The sequence below is a fragment of the Macaca fascicularis genome, chromosome Y, assembly GCF_037993035.2.
Source record: "Macaca fascicularis isolate 582-1 chromosome Y, T2T-MFA8v1.1".
NCBI lineage: Eukaryota > Metazoa > Chordata > Mammalia > Primates > Cercopithecidae > Macaca > Macaca fascicularis.
Genome location: NC_132903.1, coordinates 10,183,489 through 10,205,091, shown reverse-complemented (window position 1 = coordinate 10,205,091; position 21,603 = coordinate 10,183,489). Strand labels below are relative to the sequence as shown.

Here is a 21,603-nt window from a genome sequence, read left to right as displayed (position 1 = left end):
ACAGAAAGCAGTAGACTAATACATTCCAAGTGATGTCAGAAAAAACTGTCAAACCTAAATGTTATGATCCAAAAAATTGTCCATCAACTGTGAGGGACAAATAATGATATTCTCAGATAAAAGCTGGCACCTTTTACCAGAAGCCTACCCTTTAAGAAATATCTTATGGAGTACTTCAGGGTAGGATGAACAGACACTCAAAAGCAGTATGAATAAGAAAGATTAAGGTAAAGATAAATACATGAAAAAATATAAAATGTAAAAAATTTAAAAATGTGCACCTCCACAATTTATTCTCCACATAACTTAAAACACTAATATATTTAATAAAAGAAAGCTACCACTAATTTGTGTTTTTGCCACAAAATGCATAAAGGTATAATTTTGAGAACTCAGTAAGGGAAATAATGGAGTTAAGTTATACTCGAGTAAAGGTTTTGTATGTTACTTATATAAGCTAATGTAAGTTTAAAAATGTTACAACATTAGAATTTCAATATAGTCATCATGGCAACTACAACATGACAATACAAAAATGGGAATACAGAGTATTTGGTGGTGGTCTGGTGGGAAGAGTATGAGAAACAGGATGACACTTGGGAACCTGAGCAGCACCTCTTGAACTGTGAAAAATATATATGTGATTTTAACAGACGACAGACTGAAAAACAGAATAAAATGACATGGACCAGAAGAAGTAGAATTTTTTCAAACAATGCTGGAAGAGGAACTTCCAGATCTACCAATCCAAACTTTTCTAAGAAGTTTCCTAAAATGCTAGTGACTGGCAAATACCACAAATCAAAAAACAGCCAGTCATTTGCTGCCAGCAACGATATTAAGACAAAGGCAGTTTGACTTATCTCTGACACAAAGAATATAGAGCAAGTAAATTCAACTATCAGCACACTTGCACCTCACAGCCCCTTTAACAATAAGAAGACTGTGAGCAACTTTCAGGAACTCAAGAAACTGGACCTGATTGCAGCAGATAAGCAGGATGTGGTAGTCCTGAAGGTGATAGAAGGGAAGCTCATCAAGGCTTTTCCGGCTCCTGGTGCAGAACAGGCTGGACTGGAGAACAGGATCCATATACAGCCACTAATGTCTCAGATGTCTGACTCATTTACTGCTTCCATGACCACAAGTTCAGCTACCAAAAAAATGTAATAGACCCATTAGCAGCCAATAAGAACAACAGACATACATACATCAGTTTCAAGAGTGAATGGTGGCCAAAGAAACGTTACTGATGATGGCAGAGGCCAGCCTTTTATCAAGAAGATATATATACTTCACCATAAGCCTAACAGAAAGTGCAGACACATACAGAGACATTGTAGTGAAGAAAGAGGATGGATTCACCCAGATATTGCTATCAACTAGATTGACACAAAAAAGTGCACTGAATACAGAAGTAATTAAAGAACTGGTTAATGCTCTGAATCGGGCTGCTGCAGATGACAGCAAGTTCATGCTGTTCCATGCAGCTGGAAGTGTCTTTTGCTGTGGTCTTGATTTTGCTGTGGTCTTGATACTTTGTGATGCATTTAAGGAATTACAGAAACAGAGCAAGCTTTGAAATGGTGGACCCCATCAAGGACATTGTGAATATAGTTATTCAATTTAAAAAGCCTATTTTTCTATCAGTCAATGTCCCTGCCATTGGACTATTGCATCCATACTGCCTCTTTGTGATCTCATGTACGCTAATGAAAAGATTTGGTTACAAACCCCTTACACAACCTTTCAACGAGTCTAAATGACTGTTCTACTGTTATATTTCAGAAAATGATGGGTGAAGCATCTGCCAGTGAAATGTGAATTGCTGGGCATAAGCTGACATTACCAAAGGTATGTGCCATAGGCCTGGTCTCTCAAGTGTTTTTGGCTAGAACTTTCACCCAAGACGTTATGACTCAAATTAAGGAACTTGCATCATATAATCAAGTGGTGCTGGAATAATGTTAGACCCTTGTTCCCTGTAGTATTAAGATGGAGTTGAAACAGGCCAATGAGAGAGAGTGTGAGGTACTGAGGGATCTGAGGCTCAGTCCAAGGGATAGAGTCCATGTTGAAGTATGTGCAGAATAAAACTGATGAGTTTTAATTGTCAGTCTGTATGCTGAGGACACAAGGACAAAGCTGAACCAAATATATCATGAGATGCAAGATGTCCTAATTCATCTTCATAGTCCAAAACAATTTCACCAATAGCTAAGGCTTGGAAAGAGAACTTGAAAGGTCCAAACTGTGTATTTAAATGATCAAGGCATTTTAAAACACTGTAAATTTAAAATAAGTAATAAAACAGTTTATTTGCCCAAATGTGATTATTTTATGCACACATAAGCCCAAATATAACAGCAGCGTGGTGGGTACTAGACTGTTCTTGTAAGCTCTAATTTGTATTTATGACTACTACTATATGTAGGACAAGAATTGCATTTTATTAGATGTGAATAACAGAGAATTCTGTAATAATGTTTACTTTTCTCATTTTTGTATTCTAGAATGCAGAGTCTACTGGGGTATGAGGCAGTCGCAGCTTCCCTGCCATAAAGAAAGACACAGAACTATTGGAGATGGTTCCTTTGACTTTATAGTGGCACAAATACTTCAGAGACAAAAAGTTATAAATTAAAAGATTTATCTTTTAGAATAAAGATTTCTGACACAAAATTCACTTATGATAATTCTCCTAAACTGAATATATGATTAAAATATATGTTGAGATATCACTTGATTTTCTTCTCTTTTATAAATGTCTAGTTCTTACCCAGTTAACAAAAGAAATCTTCATCTCTCTAAAGTAAAACTTGTTTCACCCTATTAGCAAATTATGGAATTATTTTGGTGGAAACATCTACATTCTAATGTTTGTATTGTGCAGATTTAGGTTAACTTAGAGTATTTTCTAGTTAATAAGTTAAAATTCTGGACACATTATTAAAGACAGAAACTTCTTTCAAAACAAAGAAAGTCCCCTACACTTTGTATGACATTTAAAATTTTCAGTGTCTGTTTTTATATGCCCACAAATTTCTGGAACACTCTACATGTTCAGCTACCCATAAGCTCTCTGAATCGTGTCCTGTTAATTTCTATGAAGGCTCTGTTACATAGGCATAATTGAGTAATCCACTGGACACTGGTGATGAATGCCACCTTTGTCACAGGATCTCTAGGATGTCGCTTCACCAGCCAAGAATCTCTGTGGATTATGGCATATTTCCACAAGTTTCTCTTGAGCCTGCTTGTCTAAATTTACACACCCATCTTGCAGGCTGCACTCAGCTCAAACTATGGGCTTAGGTTTCATTTGGCTATGGATGTGCCTAGCACAGAGTGGAGACAGATGTACGAGTGAGTGATGGTTGAGTCCAGTCACTGCACACAGCTAGATATGTTATCTGGGATGAGGTAAGCAGGTCAGGTGCTGGTACAGGTTACAGCTCCCAGCAAATCTTACAGTGAATCAGCCATACCACAAGCCTTCTCTTCTGCAGACACTGAAGAATGCAGTGGCATCCAGATAAGTAGAAATGACAGAAACTTGTAATCCCAGCACTTTGGGAGGCCGAGACGGGCGGATCACGAGGTCAGGAGATCCAGACTATCCTGGCTAACACGGTGAAACCCCGTCTCTACTAAAATACAAAAAAAAATTAGCCGGGCGAGGTGGCGGGCGCCTGTACTCCCAGCTACTCGGGAGGCTGAGGCAGGAGAATGGCGTGAACCCGGGAGGCGGGGCTTGCAGTGAGCTGAGATCCGGCCACTGCACTCCAGCCTGGGCCACAGAGCGAGACTCCGTCTCAAAAAAAAAAAAAAAAAAAAAAAGAAATGACAGAAACTGAAGAGATCCAAAGATGTCATCACATCCCTGCGTTGGGAAAGGTTTACATCTGGGTTCTTTTAAGGGCTGAAGCCCTTCTTTCTTTCTCTCGTTTTTCTTTCTTTCTTTCTTTCTTTCTTTCTTTCTTTCTTTCTTTCTTTCTTTCTTTCTTTTCTTTCTTTCTTTCTTTCTTTCTCTTTCTTTCTTTTTCTTTCTTTCTCTTTCTTTCTTTTTCTTTCTTTTCTTTTCTTTCTTTTTCTTTCCTTTCTCTTTTTTCTTCTTTCTCTTTCTTTTTCTCTCTCTTTCTTTCTTTCTTTCTTTCTTTCTTTCTTTCTTTTCTTTCTTTCTTTCTTTCTTTCTTTCTTTCTTTCTTTCTTTCTTTCTTTCTTTCTTTCTTTCTTTCTTTCTTTCTTTCTTTCTTTCTCTCCTCTCTCTCTCTCTCTCTCTCTCTCTCTCTCTTTTTAACTTATCTATAGGATCACTAGGTCTCAAATGAGGGTTTTCCAAGGGCTCTCTGTTGCTACTACAAATTAGGATCTTGTCTTTTCATGACTCTTTCTCTATTTGACTGCTTTTATTTATCATGACAGGCTATAGAAGAAATGTGTTTTGCCCCAGTATTTTTCTATTGCCTGTAGGCCTGTCTGATTCTCAGAAGCAGTAACATTTTGGCTTAGGAATAACACAACATCTTCCCTTGTAAGACCAAAAATGGACTAGATATTAAAAAGGCTCTATATATTAATTGACATATCAGAAAATTTCCCCAGGTCTTACTTTATTTGTTTAAGGTACTGTAAAGTGAACGAATCTTGCACTTTACTGGCACCTCATTCATTGGGCATTTCCTACGGGGAAGTATTGTGCTTGGAGGTTTGGAGGTTAAAACTGGAGGAACTGATGATGATGTGACTAACAGATTCTCTAAACCAAGAAGATGATAAAACCTGGGGCAACAAAATTTGCTTTTAAGAGCTTCCAGAGAGAATGTTTCTCTGACGTTTGGGGGTTATGTACTGTAGGCTTTTCCGACATGACTGATAAGAAGGCATGAACAATTTTACAGTATTTACAAAGATTTGGTTTGTTTCACAGGGCAAAAAAGCTTTGCACATAGGAAACTTCAAACAATATGTCTTCCCTTCCTCAGAGACCATCTAGCTCTTCAGTAGTATTGAGAAAGAAAACTACATAGTTGTGGTGTATTCAACTCAACAAGCAGAGAAATAGCCTGAAAAATTAGGCTGCAGACATAAATTTAAGAATCCTGCACAATCCTGTGGCCCACACAAATAAATTTAAAAAAAAAAAAGCCCAACTATTTTGTGCATGTGCTTAAGACATGCCCACAGCTACTCAGATAGATAGATAGATAGATGATTGATAGATAGATAGATAGATAGATAGATAGATAGATAGATAGATAGATAGATATAGGTATAGATATCTATAAACAACCGCACATTAAAATGTTGTCTTTTGTGTAACCAGAGGGCTGCCAGGAAATAGCCTCTCTCTTTTTCTGGACATGTACACATTGGATTCCAGTGTGTTACAAAGGGAACCTTTGATTAATAAACATGCTTTAGACTCTGAACCATGTTTCTCTTTTTTTTTTTTTTTTTTTTTTGAGACGGAGTCTTGCTCTGTCGCCGAGACTGGAGTGCAGTGGCCGGATCTCGGCTCACTGCAAGCTCCGCCTCCCGGGTTTACGCCATTCTCCTGCCTCAGCCTCCCGAGTAGCTGGGACTACAGGCACCCGCCACCTCGCCCGGCTATTTTTTTGTATTTTTTACTAGAGACGGGGTTTCACCGGGTTAGCCAGGATGGTCTCGATCTCCTGACCTCGTGATCCGCCCGTCTCGGCCTCCCAAAGTGCTGGGATTACAGGCTTGAGCCACCGCGCCCGGCCAACTCTGAACCATGTTTCTCTAAATCAACATTTAGAGAATGTTGATCCTCTGGTCCCAGGCCAAGTTCCTGGGCGATGCTTCCCTTTAACTCTTGTGTGGCTCAGGCCCAAGTTCCTGAGCCAACCTCAGTCATTACTTAAGCTATTAATAGTTCCAGGCTTATGGTCCCATAAAAGATGAGTAGTGCTTTCTTTAAGACTAGTGGTTATTACATTTTCTTTTTCTGAGTTACAAATGAAAATAATCACACATAGTTTCCGAGTTTTAGAGGAAACAGGCACAAAGGGAAAAAAAAAAAACCACATGTTCCAAGTTTTTTTAACAGGACTATACCAATTGACACTGTTAAAAGCTTTAGCTAGTTTAAAGGAAAGTGTTCTTGACTTTAAAAAACAAAACAAGAAGCAGAAATGTCTCAAAATAAATGTAAAGAGATTGCTTCATTCTTCTGTTAGTCTATTTTAACATTTGTCCTGCTTGATATTTATAAATATCTTAGCTATTCTTAAGTTCTGTATATTTTTCTGTTATAAAAAACCTGCAGTTGAGAACACCTGGTAAAGTTCTACAGCTAATTATAAATATCAGTAAATGACAAAATATCTGGGGTGCTTAGAAACAGAATAGAAAAAAAACATTCGGTTATTTCTGTGGTTTACAATAGCTTAACATAATAATTTAAATTAAAATTGATAGCACATATTCAGAGATTAAGAACATTACGAACCCCATGTGGTTTTGAGACCTGTGTTAATAGTGCTTACTGGAACATATTCTGAAAAAAAAAATATTACAATCAAAATCACATGTATTTAAATATGTTTTATAATCATGTTTAACTTTTTCTTTCATGCCCCGGGGGCTCTCTAAGGCATCCAAAATATAGGGTTCAGAAAATACGTCCTTGAAATTAAAATTTTATTCCGGGAAGACTGTCAAATATGTTAGAGGATTAAGACACTTAATGTTAGGAAATACATCTCCAGATTTCCATAAGTCATTTGTTTTGCCAAAATACAATATGTAGAAATGTTTGAAAAGACAAAAAGAGTTTTTTTTTTGTTTGTTTTTGTATTTTAGTAGAGATGGGGTTTCATCGTGTTAGCCAGGATGGTCTCGATCTCCTGACCTCGTGATCTGCCTGTCTCAGCCTCCCAAAGTGCTGGGATTACAGGCATGAGCCACCGCGCCCGGCCAAGGACAAAAACATTTTATCAGCCTTCACTATTACATAATAATCTCTTTCAGAAAGGCAAATTTTACCTTGCATTAGTCTCCTCCTAGTGTTAACCCTAAGCTTAATGAAATCTTATGTAAAATTATATTTAACCTTAGAAAGTTTGACCATGAAGTGAGATTTTCCCAAACTTATTACAACATTTTCACAACCTTTTACAAACTGGCTAAAGATAAGATTAGTGTTTCAAGAAATTTTTATTGTGCTTTCATTTCAATGCTTAATTGAAGAAAACATAACACCCTTTTGAAACTCGTTAGTAGGTTCTCAGAGTTTTCTTTTGCAAGATTTTTTTTTTTACAGTTTTTATCACAACTTGTGTAAACATTCAGCTTTATTTTAGTTAATTAAAAAATCATTTAACTCTTGGTAAAATGTACATATCAATACCTTTCTGTAATTTATTTTTACTACAAACACATTTTACTCTTCTACCACACCTGGCAATTATATTTATATTCAGTATTATCAATTATACATTATAATAATAACTTTTTTTATGTAAAACCTCTTATTTTTTCTTTTTTTTCTTTTTTTTTCTTTTTTATTATTATTATACTTTAAGTTCTGGGTACATGTGCATAACGTGCAGGTTTGTTACATATGTATACTTGTGCCGTGTTGCTGTGCTGCACCCATCAACTCGTCAGCACCCATCAACTTGTCATTTACATCAAGTATAACTCCCAATGCAATCCCTCCCCCCTCCCCGCTCCCCATGATAGGCCCTGGTGTGTGATGTCCCCCTTCCTGAGTCCAAGTGATCTCATTGTTCAGTTCCCACCTATGAGTGAGAACATGCGGTGTTTGGTTTTCTGTTCTTGTGATAGTTTGCTAAGAATGATGGTTTCCAGCTGCATCGATGTCCCTACAAAGGACACAAACTCATCCTTTTTTATGGCTGCATAGTATTCCATGGTGTATATGTGCCATATTTTCTTAATCCAACTTTTAACAATTAATAACTTGAATGTAAAACCTGGTGAGTTTATAAAATTATGGGGTAGGTGCAAAGTCTGATTTATTACAGTATAGATAAGGGAGTGGTTATTTTTACACATCTTCAGGCCTTAGGTTTTGTTTAACATCACTAAAAATTACATGACCTGAAAAGTACAACAGCCTTTATTTCCTTATAAATAAAATATTTAGTTCAAGAACCTATTCTTCACTGTTAATTAATTTGATTTTTTTTAAATATGCATAATGCATATGTAACCACACAGAGAAACAGAAGTTCCAGGAGTTTTACAATTTTCTTTTACCCATTTTCCAATTGGATTATTGAACACTTGCTGAGGCCATTTAAGAACTGCGCTATGAATAGTTTCCGGGGCCTAATAAAAAAGCCTCGCTGAGGCTGGGCATGGGGGCTCACACCTGTAATTCCAGCAGTTATGAGGCCCAGCTTGGGGGATCCAGAGGTCAAGAGATAAAGACAACCCTGGACAACATGGTGAAACCCCATCTCTACTAAAAATACAGAAATTAGCTGGGCATGGTGGTGTGCACTTTTGATCTCAGCTACTTTGGAGGCTGAGGCAGGAGAAGCACTTGAACCCAGCAGGCAGAGGTTCCAATGATTCAAGTGTGTACCACTGTACTCCAGCCTGCTGACAGAGTGAGACCCCATCTCAAAATAAATAAATAAATAAAAATAAAGCATATCTGGAAATAAGAGACATATAAGAGACAGCTTTTGAGAGGTATCATTCACTTCAAATTCCAAGGGCTACACAAGAAATATAGTTTTCTCACAAAAGATAATTTGTCATGTCTTTTCTGTTAGCCTCAAGAAATCCCTGACCACCAGCTTTTATCCAAGAACCTTTTATGCTTGCACCAAAGTGTCAAGATAGAGTGGAGAAAGGTAATTTAGTCAACTGAGAGAAAAAGCTTTTTAAAGAAAACAAGATTTATGAGGAGAAAAACACAAATGCCTTTTCAATATACCTATAGCATAAATCTCTGCTTTTAATTAAGTTGATTGCTTTTTAACAATGTTTTTTATTAATTAAACTTTACAGAGAATGTCAACAGTAATGTCTATTACTCATTTCACCGGTTTATACCACTACCAGTTCACAATCATGTTCATCTTCTCAAACTTCCCCTGATAGAAAGTCGCTGGGTTCAGGCAAGGACAGGCTTTCAAATGGGCTACGGATTCCTTTAGCAGCAAAGGGTGATATTTGAGGAGGTGATTGTCAGTTCACAAGAGAGTTTTTAAAGGAAACAGCAGTCCTGGTATACTGTGTGGTGTGCAAACAGGTATGTTATTTTCATGGTTGGGCTGATGACTTCTGGCACCAACAATGTGACTGATGCAACTGCTCAGAGGTAAGCTACCCATTTTCAGAAACCAAGCTAAATTTCTTGCTTAGGTAAACCACTAGCTGTTGAGCTGGACCTTGAGCTTCATCCAAAATTTGAAGATCTCTTTTCTCTCTTTCTGATACATGGAGATTAAATGCCTTTACTATGAAAAAACTGAGGCCTTGTGCTTTACGTACTGTTTGTTTAGCTGGTTGAATTTGTTTTGAGTACTAGGTTCTCAAGTTAGGCAGTAAGTTTATCTGCTTTAGTTTATTTATGAAGAGGTATAAAAAATGAGGTGCTTCTCTGTACCAAAGTACCTGCCATATGAAAAATCAAGTAATGCCCAAGAATCTTCTTAACTCTCAAGAAAAGTGGGCTTAATTGATTCCTGACCTTGTACACTAGTGTCTTCTTGTAAGACCAGACCCAGGTACCATACTGAAGTCTGAGAGAGTTGAGCTTTAGATTTGAGACCCAACAGTGTTTTTTATTTTATTTATTTTTTGCCAGATGCTTTAGCAGAGCATTGGTGCATTCCCAGGAAGCCCAACACAGTCTTGCTATTGTTATCATCTCACCAGTGCACAAACACATACAGTCTCTACTTATCTAAGGTAATACTGGGGGTTTCTTTTCTATGTTTTAGAAGAATAAAGATCACAGACACATTTTAGAAGACTAAAGAGCACTACAGTTGAATAGAAAGTTTAATACGCAAAAGAAAAAAGCTTGATGCCTGGAGTGATGTGGTCAAATTGGCTTAACAAATATGAAACTTGGGTTCAGGATTATTGTGTGTTGTGAATGGTAAGAAACGGACTTAGTCTGGGGGCTATCTTAAAAAAAAAAAAAATGTGTCTTAGTTTGGCCTGGGGTTTTAGATCCTAGTCCAATTAGAAAGCTTAGTCTGAGACCTTGGCCCAGTACCATCGGTGTCCCCAAAAACTGTCATAGGTGCTGCTCATAAATGCAAACATAGTCTTTACTCATAAATCTGGAGGAGCTAGTCAGCAGCACTAGCTACACTCACCTGTCCAAGGTCCTAGTTTTCTGCCCTGCTTTTGTCCAAGACCCACTTAACCCCAAAGGCTTGCAAGTTACCCCAGAGGCCTTGGAGATGTCATGTAATTAGTAAAATGTGTGCAAGATATTTTAATAGAGGAAATGTCTTCATACTAACTTTATTTTTCCTGTGTTCCCATTGAAACATCAGAATCTCAGAGAATGAGACAGATTGACTTTCAAGAATTTTAAATGCAAAATTATTGCAATGCAGAACAGGTGGCTCAAAACTGTAGAATCTGAATGGCTGAATGGTCCTTCATTAGATGGGGAAAGCAAAAAGGATAAAATCTGACCTTTAATATTCTCTTTCTCCCTACAATTAATAGTGGAGGCTCCTGTTTACAGATAGGACCTGGGGCCCAATCACTGATAGCGGAATGTAAATGGGAAAATAATTTGAAAACTGTAACTTTTGGACAATGGATTGCCAAGTCTCCCGGTAGAAAAGAAATCTCATTTCACAAGGGTGATGTAAGGTTAGAAATCCTAGGTTAAAAATTCTAACTCAAAATTATTTTTATTCAAAAGATAGAGAGATTTGGGGTTTGCTGGGCTGTCTCCACTGCATGCCTCCCAACAGGCAAAAATTAACATGTCTCTTGATGTAAGTTTTATGTGAAGGAAAATAATATCTTTGTAAAATTTCCAAATAAAGCACAGAGTATTTATTAAGGTCAAATATCCTCCCATCCAGCGCTATGAATGTCTATTATTGAGGGACAAAAAGGCCTTTTATAGGTAAAAATTTACACTGAAACATTTAATTACTCTTGTTTCAGTGACATCATAAAAACAAACCATTGTGAATTACATTCCTAATTAGTAAGACACCCAATGACTGTATTAAGCAAACGTATATACGAAGACTGTTAAAATGCTCACTGTATTGCATTAAAAAAAAAATGACAGACATTATAGCTGTGAAAAAAAAATTTTTAATTCGATAGATAAAAATGGGAAGTCCTTGTGACAGTGGCATGTCATGGACCAGAATTCATCTAAGGGCCATGAGGTAACACTGAGAGGTAGGCTCAAGCTGAAACTTTCAGTTTCCCTAGGATCTCCTTTAAATCTCAAGTAATTGCCAGGCTCTTTATGAAAAAAAAAAAAAAAAAAAGTCTTGAAACAAATAAGACATTTTTGAAATGAATGTGAAAGTCTATAGTATATTTTTACCCTTCTGATGAATTATTTTCTTCTCAGCTCATGCATCAATTTATGTTGTTGTCTCACCAATGCACCAATATATGTTCTAGTCTCACCAAAGCAACAAGATGTTACAGTATCCCTTTGTCCATGATTATACCCAGAAATCTTTGTCTTACTTCAAAAAAAAATTAAGAAGTTCATCTTACTTCAAAAAAAATTAAGAAGTTCAGAAACAAAGTTGAGATTAAAGAGAAAAAAAAAAAAGAACAAGAACAAAGCTCTCTGCAAGTGAAAAGAAGGGCCCAAATGTGTTTCCCACTATGAGGCTGGGGTTCAGGGTTACTACGAACTAGGAAGAGAAATAAATGTTTTTAGTCAGTGGGCTGTTTTGAAGACCATGTGGTTCAGCTTGGCCCAAGGTCTTGGCCTGAGAATAATTAGAAAGCTTAACCCAAGAAACTTGCCTAAAGATAAGCAGAATGTGTAATCACAATTTATAGCAGTTGCTCAGCTCACCCCATGACCTATCAGGAGCTGACATAAAAGCTTGGCTCAAGAATTTGGCCAAGGCTTAATCAGGATACAATCCCCTGTGTTGTTATCTCATCGGTGTCTGCAGCCTGTTTCTTTTTTTCTTTCTTTTTTTTTTTTTTTTTTTTTCCAGGATGCATGTGTTATGTGTAAATGAGACATGAATTTGCAGACTGGGGGGTTTCCAGGGACCCTTTACTTGCTGTCTCCCTAAGTCAAGTTGGCTTTCTTATCTCAAAAACACCCTAAAGACACTGTAAAGAACCTCCTGAATGGGGCTACTTCAGATTTTGCAATAGGAAACATAAGGAGGCATAAAAGAAGAACAGTAAAGATAAGAAAAGAACAGAGACTCTAGCTAACACAACACAGTTTTGTAAAACTCGAGGTCCCTAAGTAGCACCTGCTAACTGCTATCAGTGTGGCAAGACAGGACATTTTACCCAGAAATGCTGAGACAATAGGAAGCCACCTTAACACTGTCCAACCTATAGTGGTGATCACTGAAGGGAGTGCTGCTTTTAGAGACGTACGTCACTAAGTCCAGGACCAGTCTCAAAAAAGGTCCAGCAGGACTGACAGTTCCTAGAGATCAATTCTGCAGCTCTAACAGTTGCCATACTCTTTGGGTCCTATACTCTTCAAAAGCCTTGGGTGATTGTGGAGGTGGATGGGAGGAAGGGAGACTTCCTTCTAGAAACTGGAGCAGGTCTCTTTGTTCTGCTTTCTAATCTAGGCCTTCTCTCCTCGTATAATGTGACAATGATGGATGTGTCAGCAAAGTCCTTCATACAATATTTTCTCAGCCCATTAGTTAGAGTTGAAACAACTTCTATGTAGTCATACCAATTTAATAATTTCTGAAAGTCACACTTTATTACTAGGTAGAGATATTTTGGCCCATATAGAAGACTCCATCGGAATGGCTTCAGAACAAACTATTTGTCTCCCCTAAGTGGAAACCAATATTAATTAAGAGGAGTGGGATGTTGAGAAAAAAGTTGCTTGGCTACAACCACTGTGTGCATCCATAATTACCTTATGGATTCCACTATTTTTTCTAGCCAGAAGCAGTATTCCCCAAAGCCAGAAGTTAGAAAAGGGCTAGAACTCATTATAAATAAGCTATAAAAGAAAGCCCTTTTTAGACTCTGTAACAGTCTTTACAAAACCCCAAATATCAAAGAAGGCCACTTTTTAACATGCCCAGAAATTCCAATTCCATTTTTTTGGACCTGAGAATGCAAAAAGTTACCCAACTTGTAGGTATTTGGAAGTAAAACTCATGGTTGTGCTTGGTTTTAAGGGGTCTTATCAGAGGTTCCTCATGAGACTAGTTCATCAAAGCCAGTGCAGAAAGCCTATTTAAGAATAATTATTTGGCCAGCAGTTTATGCAAATAATTAGTTTAACTGTTAAATTATAGATTATTTTGCTATCGACTTAGGCCTTTTATATATATAGATATATATATATAGATATATATATTTTTTTATAGAAGTGAACAAGGAAAAGTGAAAAATTTGTTTCAAATCTTACTTGGGCCATTATCTTCTACTCTCATTAGCTGTCTTTAGAATTTACCTTTATTTTAGACTATCCCTGTTAATTCCTGTGAGCCAATCAGAAATCTCCAGCTACAGATAAGTAGAAAACATAAAAAAAAAAAAAAAATTAACATTTTAAAGCATGTAACAATATCTTTGTTGTGGGCATGATCTACAAATCTTGCCAGCTAATGAGAGTACATAGTGCACTCATAGTCAATGGATGTTTGTGTTTGTGGGGATAAGAAAAAGGAAGCTAAGCAAAGCCAACCCCCATGCACCCACAGCTTCTCTGGCATAACTATAGACCTCAGTTATCATGGCATGTCAGCAGACTCAGATTTTTTAAGTTGTCCATTTTCTCAGTTCAATTTATTTTAACACATATATTTTGATAACCCAAATTTTTTGTTATTACATAGAGCAAATCAGACTCCAAATGGTACTGCAAATGAAATCACTTATGAAAACACCGTGTTTCTGGGAAACATTATCCTCAACTCAGGCGGAGCTCTAGCTGTTGTAGTTCATTGCACAAACCCCCTCCCTAGCAGGAAGTAGCTAGAAAAATCAATTCTTCCTAACAGCAGTTAGTTAGGTAGTTAGGGTATATCTCTCCCTTACAGCAGAGAAAATTTAGGTAGTTAAGTGGGGGCCCTTGATGTAACTTCTAGAAACAAAGATCCAGCTTACAAAAAAATAGGCTACAGACACATATTAGTAAACTTGCACAAACCTTCTAACTGATTGTAAAAAAGAACAGCATTGAAACACCTTGTCTTTTGTATAAGAAACAGATTTCCAAAAAGTAGTTAATTTATTCAGGTGTGGGAAGTACACGGTGGGTGAAAATAAATTTAAGTGGGCACTTTTCTTTTCTGGACACACTTTGGAATATAACCTGAACCGGTATAAATCATCATATCAGCCTCTGATTAGTCATGGGTCAAGGTCATGGGCCAAGCTTTCACATCAGCACTTGTTTGGTCCCAAACAAAAGTCCAAAGCCAAGCTGAGTAACGTTTTTTCCAAGATCACTCATTGCATTTTTCCATTTCCCAGTACATGGGGACCCCAAAAACCAGCATCACAGTGGGCAAACAAATTGGGTTTCCACTGAGGAGAGCTATTTTAATTTCCTTCTTATACTTCGGTTCTAACTTCAATTTGTGTGCACCTTCCTTAAGTTTTTGGCCCCAAGATAAATAACTCTTTGTGTTATCTCACAGTGAGAATTTGCTATAAGTGATGCATTGGTGAGACTACAATAATTGAAGCCTGAATTGAATCCTGAGACTCATAAGTCTTACTAGATCACCTAATATCTGGCCCTGGAATGCAACCTATGTCTCTGTAGGTATTCCGTCTTCCAGTGGTTGCCAGCACTAGCTGGACAAGTTTGAGATGGCATAATTTTTTTTTTCCTGCAGTGCTTCCTGACGAGTCCTGACTTGCCAAACTTGTAGCAGTTAGAAGGTCCAACTCAAATTTCCTGGATTTTCTAGACCTGTAATTCAGTCACTAGTGCCTTTGTCCTTCTACTGCTTTTTCCTCCTTTCCTTGGCCTCTTTCTGGGTGCTCTTATAAAAGACCAAGAATGCCACTCACAATTTTTCTACAGTAGTATCCAGTACCATGGTCTCCTTTTATAGTTATCTTTTGATTTAAAGTTTGACTAATAAACTTGCCTTTTTATGATTATCTGTATTTTACTTAATCAGGAGATAGGATTGTTTCACAAGACAAAGAATCCACTCTCAGCCTTTTCATAAAGTCTGAAATATTTTGATTTGGTTTTTATTTCAATATGGCCACTTTAGATTAATTGAGAGATTTGATTCTGATTTCTTAAAAGCTTTTTAATATGCACATCGGAAAGTCTTTTTGTTTCCACTCATCCGTAAAATCAGTAGGCCTTTAGTTAGGGTTTCTAAGGGGCAATGTCTCCCTTCTTATTGGAAATGGGGCTTCTGTCTCTTTTCCAATCATTTTTTAAATGTTTTTGGACTGTTTTTCTTCTTTGCTTGGCTATATAAAGCATACCATTTTTCTCTGAATCTCCCTGTTGCCTATGGAGAGTCCTGTTGCTCAGCAGTACTTAAGATTTGGCTTAGGATTGACACAACATGTTGCTATGCAAAGCCAAAAACTTGGGTAACATTTTGGAAAGCCTGTCTGTATGCAACTGGTCTATCAGAATACTTTTGTAGGTCTCAGTTTATCTGTTTAAAGTCTTGAAATAAAAAGAGAACCAGGAATTTAGAGGCACCATGTTTATTGGGCATTTTCTTTAGGGGAATTGGTTTAATGGGAGGTTGACTGAGAGTATTGAAGAAGCTGAGGATGGTAGAGTGACTCGAGAATTCTCTGGATAGGGGATAGAAGAAAAGCTGAAAAGTCTGAAAGTTCCTTCTGAGGGTTTCCCGGGGGTTTGTTTCTCTGACTTTTCAGAATTGTTCACTATAGAAAAGTCTGATATGCTAAGAAGGTGTGGTCAACATTAAAATCCTTACAAATATCTGGCTTTTGTTTGCTGGACAAAGAAAGTACCTCAGACAATTTGCCTTCTCACTTGCAGAAAATATCTAGATGTTGGATAGTATTAAGAGAGAAAAGTTACGATGGATTCTTGCTAAAACTACCTTAAACAAAGAAACAGACTAAACTACCAGGCTGCAGGCAGATTCTTAAAAAACCTGCACAAACCTGCAGTCCACTCATATAAAGGAACAAAGCCTAACAAATGAACCCTTTTGTATTTATTTATTTATTTTTTGCCTAAAACATGCCAACAGATAATCTGATAAAAGAAGAAGATTCTGTATAAAACATTTTTCTTCTTTAAATAAAGCACATACTTCCAGAAAATAGTATCTATTCTTTTTACCCAGAGATCTTCAGTGTGCTTTGATAAGCACTTTTCTTTTCTTTTCTTTTTTTTCTGGATATGTTTTCCACTGTGAGCTGAGCCACTACAAATTTTTACTTCAGCTACCTTTCAGTCCTGGGTCAAGGTTCTGAGACAACTCAACTAGTATTTTCTCAACACTAGTAAGCATAGCCTTTTCTTAATTCATAAAAATATCAGAACCTGCCTCATGGGTGAGAAACCCCTTCTGTCTCCTATCAGTGCAGTGAATAGTCATTTTTTTTTTTTTTTTTTTTTTTTTTGCTTGTTAAGCTTTCAATCTGACTTCACTACAGTGAAAAAAAAATCTGATGACACCTCACAATAGCTGACTGATATACATACTAGTGCATCCATATGACTGCAAAAGTGTTTATCGGAACATTACTCAACACCCGCCCACTAGATAAAAGAAACAGAGAGGCTATTTTCTAGAAGAGAAGTGTTTTCATGCAGAATTTTCATTTTTTATCAGATTCTCTGTAGGCATTTTTTGGCAAAAAAAAAATACGAAAATGTTTCTTTGTTAGGCTTTGTTTCCTGATATGAGTGGGCTGCAGGTTTTGCGGTTTAAAAAAAAAAAAAAAAAAAAAAAATGTGCCTGCAGCCTGGTATTTCAGTCTGTTTATTTGTTTCAAGTAGTTTTAGCAAGAATCCATTCTATCTACTTAACCTTTCTCTCTCAATACTGTCCAACATCTAGATATTTTCTGCAAGTGAGAAGGCATATGTGCCAGCTTTCTTTGTCCTGCAAACAACCTAGATATTTGTAAGCATTATAATGTTGACCATGCCCTCTTAGCATATCAGAATTGTCTATAATGAACAATTCTGAAAAGTCAGAGAAACGAACTCCCAAGAGACCCTCAGAAGAAACTTCCAGATGTTACAGCTTCTCTTGTGTACCCTATCCAGAGACTCCTCTAGTCACTTTCCTGTCCTCAGCTTCTTCAATTCTTCCAACCAACCCTCCATTAAACTGCTACACCTAAAGAAAATGTCCAATAAACATGGTGCCTCTTAATTCCTGGTTCTCTTTTTATCACATGACTTTAAACCAATAGATTGGGACCTTGAAAACTATTCTCATAACCCAGATGAATATAGAGAGGCTTTCTAAAATGTTACCCAAATTTTGATTTTGCATAGCAACATTTTATGTCATTCCTAAGCCAAATATTAAGAACTGCTGAGCAACAGGAAGCCCGACAGGCAACAGAGAGATTCAGAGACAAATAGCATGTTTCATATAGCCAGGCAAAGAAGAAATATGGTTTAAAAAAAAAAGTGGAAAAGAGAACAAAGCCCCACTTTCAATTGGTACATTCTTAGTACATGATCTGAGAAAGCAATATATTAGAAGTGAGTATAAGTATAGGAGCACTTCTTCAAATTCTTTGCTTTACTTTTATTTCTCAGGATTTGGTACTAAGTATTTTTACTTTTTGTTCTCAAGAGCAAACAACACTGAGCCAGGGTCAGCAAGTTCAAATCAATAGGATGGCTTCCAGCATTATAAGATTCAAGTGACAAGCTGGCTGGAGAGAACTTTGGCAATCCCCCAACCCCCTCAGTTGATGAGTATGTTGACTTTGTTCCAACTAATTTTTCTTCACAAAGCAGCTTATCCATGGAGAGACTTACAAGTGGTCTTGAGGCAAGTTAGAGTTTCTGGCCAAGGATACACCTCAGTGTTACCCAAAGCCTTCTGAACTAAGACCAGTCAATGACAGCCCATCAAGGTGTGGCATCAGGAATTTTAGAATTTTCTATTTAATTTTCTTGATTTTCTGTTTATGGCAATTATGTCTGTTATTTCTTCTTTGTATACAAGGTTGCAACCTGGAGATGTAATCTTATTGGGTGAATTCAGTTGGTGATTTAGTAATCGGGAATATTATTCAAATGTTGCTGTTTTAGTGGTGTATTGGAAAAAAACAAAATTCAAGATTTTAATCTAAATTTTAATCTGGTAAAAACCTTTTTGGCAATCAATGGTAGACTTTTATAACACTGGTAAGAAAAGTTATTTTACCCCTAGTGAATATTTTCTTCTGCATTTTTTTTTTTTTCTCCTTCACTGTCTTATTAATCTAAGAGGTATGCTGTAGGGAACGTTTGTCAAGCCCTAACCCTCCATTTGTAACTTTTGACAGATAAGTGTTTGGAATCAGAGTTTTCATCTAATATTTCAGATTCTACAGTGCCACCTAGTAAGATGGGATTTTTCTCTGTGTAGAGCCTTGTCAGCCCTTTGCCTAAAACCTCTAGTTTCCAACTTTCTCTTCCTCCCTTGTCTTGCTAATAGTTTTAAGCCTCTATGTACCATCTGTAAGCAAAAAATCTCCACTTTCAACAGTCAAAAAGAAGCTTCCCTTGAGAGACAAACTCTAACTTCAGGGCTGATGTTTTTATAAAAGAAGGAAAGCCATTGAATCTTTTTCTTTTTATTTTTTGAGGCACCAGTTCTGCATCCAGCTACATTGATGTCTAAACAAGAAGAGAACGTTGCATTTCAAAGTCAATCCATCCTATTCTTGGGGATGTCAATGTTTTGCTAGGAACATAGTAAGGGAAGCCAGGGATAGTACAAAGACAAACTCTATTAAAGACTCTTGCTTCTATCTAACTACTACATAATCTCTCTTAGGCTTCCAAGGTACCTGGAAGTTTTTTGGGTTGAATGCTCTTAGGAGACAAACAAGGAATCACCAGTGGAGAGCTAGGGCCTTACACAGGTAAACAGGACTACTCCTGTCAGCTAGATTCCCTGAAAACACAGGTGAAGCTTATACTGACATCCCTGATGGGCACTTATATTGGTCACCTGACACAAAGGAGTTGGGAGGTAAGAAATAACAAGGAAGACACTTTGAATCTTTGTCCCCATTGGGATCAATCTGACCAAAAAAAAGATAAATAAGGCAGATTTTATCTTTCTTATTTTTTGTTAGGTAACAAACTATCTTCAGTCTGCACTTTTCTCCAGTGCATTCTGAAACACGGGAATTTCTTTGCCCTCAAGTATGTGGAAAAAAAAATGGCTCATATTATACTGCACAAAGGCATGGATATTACACCATCTATAAGACATAAACCCCTGGACTTCTGAGATAAAAGTTTACTTTAACAGTATCTAATTATTAGATCTTTTCTTCAGATGAGAGAGCCATTAGTATGAGTTTCCGATGTACAAGCTTTCTTTACCTTGGGAGATAAACCAGATCTTTGTAAGCATAGAAAAATTCATTCTGGACTTTTGGCAGTCATGTCAAGCAAGGCTACAGAAGATAATTTCCCAAAATCAGAAAGACAAACCCTTGGGTAGCCCTTAAACACAGCTTTTAATGCCCTACCTGCCCTTCGTTTACAGGCTTTCCAATAGCCCTATCATCAGTTTGTCTCTGTGTCACCCAATAAACCACCACCTTCACTATAGATCTTGCAGAAAATGTCAAATAAACATGTTACTACTAAACTTCAGATTTCCTTTTTATTGCCTGATTTTTAAAAAATAAATTTACATCTAGTCAAGTTCTCTGATTACTCTGATAGATACATAGAGGCATTCCAAAATCTAACAGATGTGTTTCATATTATGTGGAAAGATGCTACATTACTCCTCAATACAATTCTATATTGTCAGAAAACTTGAAAGCTTTTTAGGCAACAGAAAGATTTGAAGATGAACAATGTATTTACTAGAGTGGTTCTAAAAGTATGGTGGGAAAAAACCTAGAAAAAGGGAGGGTGAAAGACAAAAGTAAGTTAAACAGATAGCAGAATCTTTATTCCCAACAGGAAGAAAGACATTGGTCTTTGAAATCTTAGTTGGAATCCCAGTCACTTCATAGAGGAGTCGAAAAGAAAAAAAAATACTAATGTGTGTACTGAAACGCATATAAACAAACAATGCCAGACTCCTTAATTGCTCTAAGCTATCCATAATAGATTAAAACCTAATGAGAATCACTCAGCCGTTAGGGAAAGACTGAGAGAGCCTTGAGTAAAACACACCTTATATTTTCTGATTCAGTTGAGAGTGAATAAATATTATGAAATAAATTTAATTTTTAGGCAATACATAATAAAAAATAAAAAGGCACAAATCAGGTCATATGTCCAGACAATGTTGTAGTGTTTCCAATACAGCAAGATGTAGCAATCTTTTATTGTTTTAGATAATACTCAGAGCATGCATATATACATATACACAGACATACATTATATATATCCACATGCTTATATGTATGTGTGTATATATACACATATGTGTATACATATGTGTGTGTATACGTGTGTATATGTACGTATACATATGTATACATATACACACGTATACACACGTATATACACATATATGTATACACATATATATCTATATGTGATATGTATGTAATATGCACATATGTAATAAAGTGTTTATGTATGTATACATATACACTCTGCAATGTGTAAATATATGTATATATACAAATATCATATATGTGTGTGTATACATGCATACACAGACAATTTAAAAGATTAGCGTGAACACAATTGTAAAGTTTCAGCAAATTTTGGTATATAAAGAAGAGACTGTTCTGCCAGCAAAGTGCTACATGATTTCAGAGCTATTAATGCACAGATTAAATCAATGGGTGCATTACAGCGAGGTCTGCCTCTCCTGGTAGCCATTCCAAAGGACTCACCTCTCATACTAGTAGATCTTAAAGACTGTTTGGCTACTATACCCTTACATGAGAAAGATAAGCCTTGATTTGCCTTCTCTATGCCTTCTATCAATCAAAAAGAGCCTGTCTTTCATTACCACTGGAAAGTTTTACAAGCATGCTTACCAGTCCTACACTATGTCAGCATTTTGTAGGACAGTCCTTAAAGCAGCCTCAGAATATATTTCCTACTGCCTATATCATTAATTAAATGGATGACATTATTTTGGCTGCTCCAATGGAGGAGTTATTACACCAGTTGTTCAGAGAAACAAAATGGGGGAATCTCAAAATAGCTCAAGAAAAGGTAGAAACAACCTCCCCATACCAATACTTAGACATTATTGTTACTGAAAGAAATGTTCGACCTCAGAAAGTAGTCCTCCA

At 36.7% G+C, this 21,603-nt stretch overlaps 1 pseudogene; it reads left to right on the top strand.

The window, feature by feature from the left end:
• The first annotated feature begins 534 nt into the window (after positions 1-534).
• Positions 535-1,965, top strand: LOC141409581 (testis-specific chromodomain protein Y 2-like; annotated as a pseudogene).
• The last annotated feature ends 19,638 nt before the right edge of the window (positions 1,966-21,603 follow it).